The sequence below is a fragment of the Triticum aestivum genome, chromosome 6A (assembly GCF_018294505.1).
Source record: "Triticum aestivum cultivar Chinese Spring chromosome 6A, IWGSC CS RefSeq v2.1, whole genome shotgun sequence".
Classification (NCBI taxonomy): Eukaryota; Viridiplantae; Streptophyta; class Magnoliopsida; order Poales; family Poaceae; genus Triticum; species Triticum aestivum.
The window spans coordinates 45,742,025-45,751,616 of record NC_057809.1 but is presented as its reverse complement, the minus strand read 5'-3'; the positions used below and the strand labels follow the sequence as shown (position 1 = coordinate 45,751,616).

At 48.6% G+C, this 9,592-nt stretch overlaps 1 long non-coding RNA gene across 1 annotated transcript; it reads right to left on the bottom strand.

Annotated features, from left to right (window-relative positions):
• Positions 1-7,893: 7,893 nt before the first annotated feature.
• On the bottom strand, positions 7,894-9,376 carry LOC123130217 (uncharacterized). The gene is made up of 3 exons (XR_006463759.1): positions 8,976-9,376; positions 8,688-8,891; positions 7,894-7,956 (listed from the first exon to the last, which is right to left on the bottom strand). It is a non-coding gene; the product is annotated as an uncharacterized lncRNA (long non-coding RNA).
• Between the last annotated feature and the right edge of the window lie 216 nt (positions 9,377-9,592).

Below are 9,592 nucleotides of genomic sequence, written 5' to 3'. Positions count from 1 at the left end.
TACCCACGTCCAGGTGCCCTACGGCAGCCCCTATCCGCCATCGTACGTCGCGCCGTCCCCGCCGCCGTACACTGCGCCGGTGTCGTATGCCTCGTCCTCCGCGGGGCCCTATGAGGCGCCGTATGGCGCGCCCTACGCTGCCCCTGTGCAGTACGTCGCGCCGCTGCAGCCCTACGGCGTACCTCCTCCGGCGTCCCACAGTCATCACCAACCCTACCGTGCGTCTCCGTCGGCCGATGCGCTGACTCCGTACAGTGCCCCTCCGACATACGACTCGCAGCTCTCTGCACCGGTGGCTGAACCAGGACCGTTCCACTTCGCTCATCTGGTGACGGTGAAGCTCTCTGCTGACAACTACCTCCTGTGGCGCGCTCAGGTGTTGCCGCTAATGCGTACTCACTATCTTGAGGGGTATGTCGACGGTACGCTGCCGTGTCCTCCGGCCACTGTTCCGATGCCCTCAGCCACTGGTGGCTCCATCATGGTGCCCAACCCTGCTCATCGTTGGTGGATTGCTCAGGATCAGGCTATTCTAGGTGCTATTCAGTCCTTGCTCACTCCTTCCGTGGCTGGCATGGTGGTCTTTGCCCTGACGTTGAGGGATGCATGGGCTACCCTCGATTCCAGCTTCTCCTCGCAGTCGCTGGCCCGTTCTTCTGCCATTCGTAACCAGCTGGGTGAGGTCAAGAAACATGATCTCTCCATTACGGCCTTCTTCAACAAGGTCAAAAGCTTGGCTGACACACTGTCCTCAATTGGGAAGCCCCTCCGTGACAAGGAGTTTACTTCATTTATTCTCAATGGCCTTGATGAGGACTATGACTCTCTTGTTGAAAACGTCAACGGACGTGACACGCCCATGTCGCCTCGTGACCTCTACGCCTGCCTTCTCAGCACGGAGCAGCGGCTTGCCGCTCACCGCTCTGTTGGAGTCTACACAGAGGTCCCGTCTGCGAACGCTGCTCTCCGCAGGGGTGCCCGTGGTGCTAAGCAGAAACCGCCTCCGTCCTCGGGCCACCAGCCTCGTCCGCCCGCTTCAGCTCCTCCAACGGCCGGCCACAAGCGGCTCCACTGCGAGGCGTGTGGCGGTGGGGTGGAGTGTCAGCTTTGCGGCATTGAGGGACACTTGGCGTCTCGATGCCATCGTCGATTTAAAAGTGACTTCCTTAGCATTGGGAATGATGGGAAGGGCAACAAGAAGCAAGCTGCTCTCGCCACATAGGACCCTGGGTTCATTCCTTCATATTCTGTGGATCCCGCCTGGTACATGGACACAGGTGCAATAGATCACCTGACGAGCCAGCTTGACAAGTTGGCTACTTGCCAGCCCTACACTGGTCAGGATCAGGTCCGCACTGCCAATGGATCAGGTATGCCCATCTCACATGTTGGTCAGGCATCTCTTCTTTCACGTACCACTAAAACTTTGCGTCTCCTTGATGTCCTTCGTGTTCCTTCAGTCACACGTAATTTACTTCGGTTCCTAAATTGACGTATGACAACAATGTGTTTGTTGAGTTTCACCCTTTCCATTTTTTTGTTAAGGACCGGGACACGAGGGCCGTTCTTCTTAGTGGTCGAGCTTGCGACGGCTTATATGCGCTTGATGTACCACGAGCGCTTGATGTGCCACGAGTATCTCAAGTTTTTAGTGGTGTTCGGGTGTCGTCGTCACAGTGGCATTCTCGCCTTGGTCATACTGCCACTCCCATTGTGCGCCATGTGCTGCATCATCATCGTCTTCCAGTTGAGTCTAGTAATAAGGAGTTTCTAGTGTGTGATGCCTATCAACAAGGCAAGAGTCACCAGTTGCCTTTTTCTGTATCGATTCGTGTTGTTAAGGCTCCTCTCGAACTTGTGTTTTCTGATGTGTGGGGCTATGCCCAAACTTCTGTCAGTGATCACAACTATTATGTCAGTTTCATCGATGCTTTTAGTCGCTTTACATGGATTTATCTCATTAAGCGACAAATCTGATGTGTTTCATGTCTTTATGCAATTTCAAGCACATGTTGAGCGGTTGCTTAAGCAGAAAATCATTCATGTCCAGTCCGACTTGGGGGTGAATACCGTAATCTTAACACCTTCTTTCAGAAGCTTGGCATCTCTCACCATGTGTCCTGTCCTCATACACATCAGCAGAACGGTGCAGCTGAGTGCAAGCACCGTCATATAGTTGAAACTGGTCTAACACTTCTTGCACATGCCTCTGTCCCATTTCGGTTCTGGAGTGATGCTTTTGTTACTGCTTGTTTTTTGATAAACAGGATTCCCACACGCCTTCTTCACATCAAGTCTCCTCTAGAAGTGTTGCTTCATGAAACTCCAGACTACGCCTTCCTTAAAGTGTTCGGTTGTGCGTGTTGGCTGCATCTCCGTCCGTACAATAAGCATAAACTTGAGTATCGATCCAAAAAATGTGTGTTCCTTGGGTACAGTCCTCTCCACAAAGGTTACAAGTGTCTCCACCTTTCAACAAATCGTGTTTACATTTCTCGTGATGTTGTGTTCGATGAGACTGTCTTCCCTTTTTCCACGCTCACATCTCCCACCGATACTCCCGTCACCGCGTTGCACTCTTTTCCAGTTTTGCCTGATCAATTTGTAGATGCTGCATATTCTCCTTTGTTGTTGCCTAACCATGGTGCAGGGACTGGACGAGGTGCTCGACTTGAGCTTCTTGATGATGATGCTGATGCGGCCTCGACTGTGCCAGCTGTCGCCGCGCCGGCTGACCCCGTTGATACGCCGGCTGCCTCCCCCGACACTGATCATACGTGCATGCCCCATGCATGTGGCCTCGATGGGGCGCCCACGTCACCTGGTCTAGAGGCCTTGCGGTCGCCTGGGCTGACGACCCCCGTAGCGACGGACCCCGCGACGAACCCCGTGACGCCCATATCGCCTGGGCTGGCGTCTGCACGGTCGCCCGGGTCGGCTGACCCCGTAGCCCTGTCACTTGGGCCGGCGGCCTCGCCGGCTGGTGCCTCGGGTTCGTCCTCGTTGCCTCGCCCGTCCTCACCAACCATGCCCGGTCTGTCTTCGCCAACTACTCCAGGCTCGGGTACGACAGTGACTGCCTCACCGGCTGCGATCATTGACTCGCCTGATGGCGTGTCTTCTTCATCTCTGTTGGACAGTGGCTCCCATGTGGTGGTTGCTCCACCGCCGCCTCAGTCGGCCGTCCTTCGTCGTCATACTCGCAGCAAGAGTGGCATCTTCCAACCGAAGAAGCGCACTGATGGTACTGTCGCATGGCTAGCGGCCTGTGTTGCTCATGCTGAAGCCGATCCTACGACTAAACCATGACATTTCCACGCAGCGCTTGGCTTTCCTCATTGGCGTGCTGTTATGGAGCAGGAGATCCATGCTCTCCAAAGAAACAACACTTGGCGTCTGTTCCACCTCCATCTGGTGTCAATATCATTGATTCTAAATGGGTTTTCAAGGTGAAGAAACATGCTGATGGATCCATTGAGAGGTACAAGGCACGCCTGGTTGCCAAGGGATTCAAACAATGGTATGGCATTGATAATGAAGACACATTCAGTCATGTTATTAAACCAACTACGATTTGTGTTCTTCTTTCCTTGGCTGTTACTCGAGGATGGTCGCTTCGACAACTTGACGTTCAGAATGCCTTTCTTCAGGGAGTTTTGGAAGAAGAGGTTTACATGCGTCAGCCACTAGGTTTTGTTGATCCTGCTCGGCCACATCACTTATGTCGCCTTGTCAAGGCTCTCTATGGTCTGAAGTAGGCCCCTCGTGCGTGGCATGCACGTCTTGGCGCTGCCCTTCGTGCGCATGGGTTTGTGCCTTCTACAGCAGACACATCTCTGTTTATTCTTCAGCGACCTGAGGTGACTATGTACATTCTGGTCTATGTTGATGATATCATACTTGTCAGTTCGTTTGATGCTTCTACGGATCGGCTTGTGTCCTCTGGTGCTGAGTTTGCTGTTAAGGATCTTGGGAGACTGCATTATTTTTTGGGTCTGGAGGTGCTTCGTTCTGATGGTGGCTTGACTCTTACTCAGAAGAAGTACTCTCAGGATCTCCTATGTCGTGCTGGTATGCTGCAGTGTAAGGCTGCTATGACTCCCATGTCTGCCACATACAAACTGACAACTTTTGATGGTGACTTGCTCTCTCCTGCGGATGCCACTGAGTATCGCAGCATTGTTGGTGGGCTGCAGTACTTGATCATTACTCGACCAGACATATCATTTGCTGTTAACCATGTGTGTCAGTATCTTCATGCACCACGTGACTCTCATTGGTCAGCCGTTAAGCGCATCTTGCGCTATGTTCGTCACACTGGTTCATATGGCCTTCATCTTCAGCCTGCATCTTCTGGCTTGATCTCAGCATTTTCTGATGCCGATTGGGCTGGTAGTCCTGATGATCGGCGATCCACGGGGGGACATGCTGTGTTCTTTGGACCTAACTTGATCGCCTGGCAAGCTCGCAAGCAAGCTACAGTGTCTCGGAGTAGTACTGAAGCTGAGTACAAAGCAGTTGCTAATGCCACAGCTGAGATCATGTGGGTGCAGTCTTTGCTTCGGGAGTTGAGGGTCTCTCCGACTCAGCCGCCTGTCCTTTGTTGTGATAACATTGGTGCCACATATCTTTCATCCAATTCGGTATTTCATGCCCGAACGAAGCACATCGAAGTTGACTATCACTTTGTGAGGGAACGTGTTGCTCAGAAGCTTCTTCAGATCAAGTTTGTTTCTTCTAAGGATCAACTTGCTGATATCTTCACTAAACCCTTGCCCTTGCCTTCTTTTGAGGGTTGTCGACGCAATCTTAACCTTCTGGGTGTTTCAGGATATAGTTAAGATTGAGGGAGGGTGTTAGACTAAGTATATAGCATATATACGTGCTTGAACATAACCTGTATTTGTAAGGTTCCCTTTTATAAATATATGACAGCCGTACCCACCAAGGGTATCGAGCATTGTTCCAAACCCTAGCGAGTCTAACACCACTTGGCCGGAGATCGCCGGAGTGGCTCGCTCCGTCGCTGGCAGCGCCCTCCCTTGCACCCTCCTCTGTTTCCATCGGGGGCAGGGAGAGGAGGAAGAAGATGAGGCTAGGTGGGCCCCGCACCTTCCCGACCCCACCTGGCAGTGTCTTGGCGTTGACCCCACCCGGGCCCGCGTGTGTAAGTGGAAACGTTTTCTTGAAATGTGTTTTCAGTATACGAAAGCGTATTTCCTTCCTCTTTTATCTGAAATGCGCTTTCCCAGTTATAAAAGCGTATTCTCTTTGCACTTCGACTCAAAATACGTTTCCATGTGCAGAAAACGTATTCGACCCAAAGGCGCGTTTAGTTTTTCCTCCAGGGATCCATTGAAGATGAAAATATTCATAGATAGGCCCCTGATCTTCCACACTTCATAACTCCGCAACCGTAACTCCTATTGAGGTGAAACCAACACTCACGTCTTAAGTCTCGTCGAGCTCTTTCTGTACCATTTTCATAAGGTGTTTACACTGTGAAAATGACCATTATGCCCTTGCCTCAAATCAACCCCCTTCAAGAGAGAACCGCCCGATGTTTCGTTCCGCGGCTTCACCACACTTCTTCCTAGAGTCTCCGTCACCCCCACGCAAGCCACAATAGCCACTTGCATGGTAGCCATGCAGTAGCCATGGTTTCTACCTGAATATTTAATATAGTTAGGCGTTGAGTTGATGACATTTATGAAACAAACACAAAATCTGCACACCCTTTAGATCAATTGTCGTGTGCTCACTAGTGCAGATCCTCTACGCCACCCTTCATTTTGTGGATTGCTGTATCGAGCAATCTAGACTATCTGTTTCCTATCTTCATTTAAAAATGTAGGCTTTATGATGCTAGTGTTCATTCTATGCTCATGTGTAGTGTTATGATCATGCTCGTCAGTATGCCATGCTCAGTTGGATATAGGCTTCATTGTTGTTATGCTCGATGATTTATTATGGTTGCACATCCATGCTCATGTTGGTATCATGTTCATGCATTAGAGTTGCATCATGTTTTTGTATTATGGCTCAACTTATTGCATTCAAGTTTAACCGGATAATAATGAACTTGAACAACTATTGGCCGAGTCATGGTGCCACCGAATCGAGCTGGCCAGTGCAACCACATTTGATTTTACGGGAAGGCCCTAATGCGGTATATTGTCGTGCCTCTCGCCGGTGCTTCCAACGAGGGAATTTTATGCGTGGGCGCTACCCTGCTTAGGTAGGACGGCATAATCCTTGTGTGCCCGTGGTTGGTTTTGAGCTCATGTCCCCGTTTGGGACCGTTTTTGTTTTGCCACGAGAGTGGCCGTTGATGCCTTTGGTAGGCACGGGGCCACCCATGACTTAGCCCAGAAGGGAGTTGGTCAGAGTGGCCGGGAGAGTGTCATGGCAGTAGATCGGTTTTGTCGGAACACCGTTTGTCCACATGTATGGGAGTGCGAGGCCATGGGTTCTGTGGTGTGGGTAAAGTGCGCTACCTCTACAGAGTGTGTTTTAAATCTATCGATAGCCGCGCCCATGGATATGGGCCCAATTCATAGTCGGTCTGTAACGATCTGAACCCATGGGGTCCAAATGTTCTGAGCTTTCTGTGCTATCCCTGGATCAAAAGCTAGCATACCCAGTACAAATATGAATATCGAGCACAAACATCCTTTTATTACATCGAAGATCCAAAGTTCAATTTATTACAACTCTCTTAGCTGAAGGCTGAGTTACATAGCGGAAGCAAATAACATAATAATAATCCCGAGCCCATCAATCGCCACAAGGCTAGTTGAGTGTAGCTCCGTAGCCCTAACTCGTCACTCATCATCTGCACATGACACGTACAGGTAAGTACTTTGAATGTACTCGCAAGTTGCAACAAGAGTGATAACAAATATTCATGCTGGGTTGGTGTCTAGGGTTTATTTGCGAAAAGCCAATTTTTTTCCTAGAATATAAACAAAATAAATAAAACGAGTTTTGATAAACATTTTTTTAAAACATAGAGTTTAAGTGAATACTTGGATATCCGCACCAAGATTCACAAAAAAAAATTCTCCTTCAGGTTGAAGTAAAACACCCCACTGTGTTTAACTTCCACCTAACCCTTTATAAAATAGCTTTGAGAAAAGAGAGGGGAGATTCTTCTTCAGTCCAAGTCTTCAGTTGCTCAAAATTGCCCGTAACCGGGGGCACGGCTAATCGATTAGGTTAAACCCTCTGCAGAGGTCGTACACGTTCCCCACATGACACAACCAACCCGTTTACCGCTACACACTTGGGTGTACGACTAGGAGGAGATTGTGACGAAGCCTTTCCGTAACAGCCCCCTATACCTGACCAAGCCGCCCACAACTTAGGCAATGAAAGCCCCTCTCCGATGGCGGTCCTGAGGTAAGGGTTTCCCGTTAGTACTAAGCTAAGCCAGAGCCCACAGTAGCATGTGGCTGTACTGGAAGCTACATCAAACCGTACTTGGAAGATCTCATTCCCCTGGACGACGGTCCCCACCAAAATCCTGTGTGACCCCAGTCGAGCGCATTCACTGCAAGACCCCGATGGGCGCAATCACTTGTAGACGCTCCCGTCATACCATTTCGTCCAGGGAGTAGAAGTAAAAAAAATAATAATATAGTTTTTCTTTTTCAAAATATTTTCTAAATCATTGTTCCAAGGGAACAAGTTTATAATTTTCAAAATATTTGGTCCACCCCCAACTACAAGCATGGCTAAGCGTATAGTCCAAATAGCATTGGATCCTAGGGCTTTACTACTAGCAAATATTTGCAAAAACATCGATATAAAACCCTACACATGCATACTACTTGCTTTGAAAGTCAATGCAAAATTAAACACGGGATAAATATGGTCAAGGTTGCAACTTGCCTTCTGACTCGCAGCAACCCGGTTCTACCTCCTCGTAGAATTCGCCTTCACACTCGTCGCAATCTAACACAACAAAGTACTTAAGTAAGTCACTCCAATATCAAACATTAACATAACAAGTGAGCAAGAAAAACCATCCAACACACAATTCATGCCAAACAACCCTAGCCAGTATATCCATATGATTCGAGTTTATGCACTTTGATCGGTTCCTATGTATGGTTTATAGTTCATGTTAATAAACTAATTAATAATCCTATAACTCTAAATTTTTATGACGACAACAACTAACCAGAAAGGTTTTCTACGGATAAATCTAATGGTTTTAACAATGATTTTTTTTAGTTTAACGAGTTTATTAAACGATAATCAATGGAGGTCAAAATTATGTATTGTGCTAAAACAGTAACTAAACCTTACTAAAAAAATATTCTATGAGTTCTAGCAGATTGGTATGATTCCAAGAACCAATTTTCATATGTAAAACTTTTTCATATCACTCACAGAATAAAAGATTCAGTAAAAATACTCAAATTATCATTTAAATCAAAACGAAATTTTAATTAGCGTAAAAGTGATATTTCAATTTTTTTTATAATAAACTAGAGGTCCTCAGCTGTCCAGGGATATCTTATTTGTCAAATTTGGATAAGTGGTTTAAAAGATGTGATTTTTCTAAGTTGGGCTAAATTTCTGGAAAAGAAGCGAGGTAAGAAAAAGAGTCGCAACGTGGCAGAATTCAATAGGCTAATACTATTTCGGTTTTTTTTTTACAGAAAGAGGGCTGGCCTCACCGGAGGAGTTGGCCGGCGATGGACAACAAACTTGGGGTGCTCTCGCTCGATGATGCGGATGTCTTCGGCAACGAAAGAGAGGTGGACGGAGTAGAGGAAGTCGAGGAAAACTTGCTGAACACCAAAACGCGCTCGGAACCGTCCTCTGGTGACCGTGATGCGTCGCCGGAGTTGGGCGGAGCTCCGACCAGATGCGTACTCCGGCTTAGAAAAACAAAGAATCGACATGTTAGGATGATGCCCAAGGTCGAGATATGAAGGATGGAAGAGTTAGAATGTCTGCTTCACCTCGGACTTGCCGGAACCTTCCACGAACAGCACCAGCGTCACGCAACTCCGGTGAGCAATTCACGACGATGGGTAGGGGTATAAGCTCCCGAAGAGAGGGGTTCGGGCAAGGAGAGAGTTGTGAGGGGAGGAGGCCTTTTATAGGATGCAGGGGAGGTCGGAACGTTGCAGGGCGTCGTCGGAATTATGTCGTCTTCATGGCGGCTGTTTCCGGTGTTCTAATGGCCATTAGGGCGCGGTTTAGTGCGGGTAACGGAAGAGTAGGAGTTAGGGCAGAGTGGGGGGTCCGTTCAGAGCGGATTTGGGGCGAGGTAGAGGAGGGGAGGGGTCGGGCGCGAGTGGGGTGCGGGCGCTGGCTCGTTGCCTGAGTCTGACGAGAGGTTGAGGACGACCGGGGTCATGAAGAGATTGAAAAAAAAAACACAAAAGAGAAAAGGACCTGGGCCGGTGCTGCGTGCATTGTAGGTCCAACTCGTAGCGCTGTGCTCGTATGCGTAGCTAGCTTAGGAAATAAGAGTGGCTTAAGCCCCGTGAGCTAATTAGATTAGGATTACTATAATAATGCACTAAGTGTAGGAAAGTTAAGGGAAACATAAAATAACAATTTCACACAACAA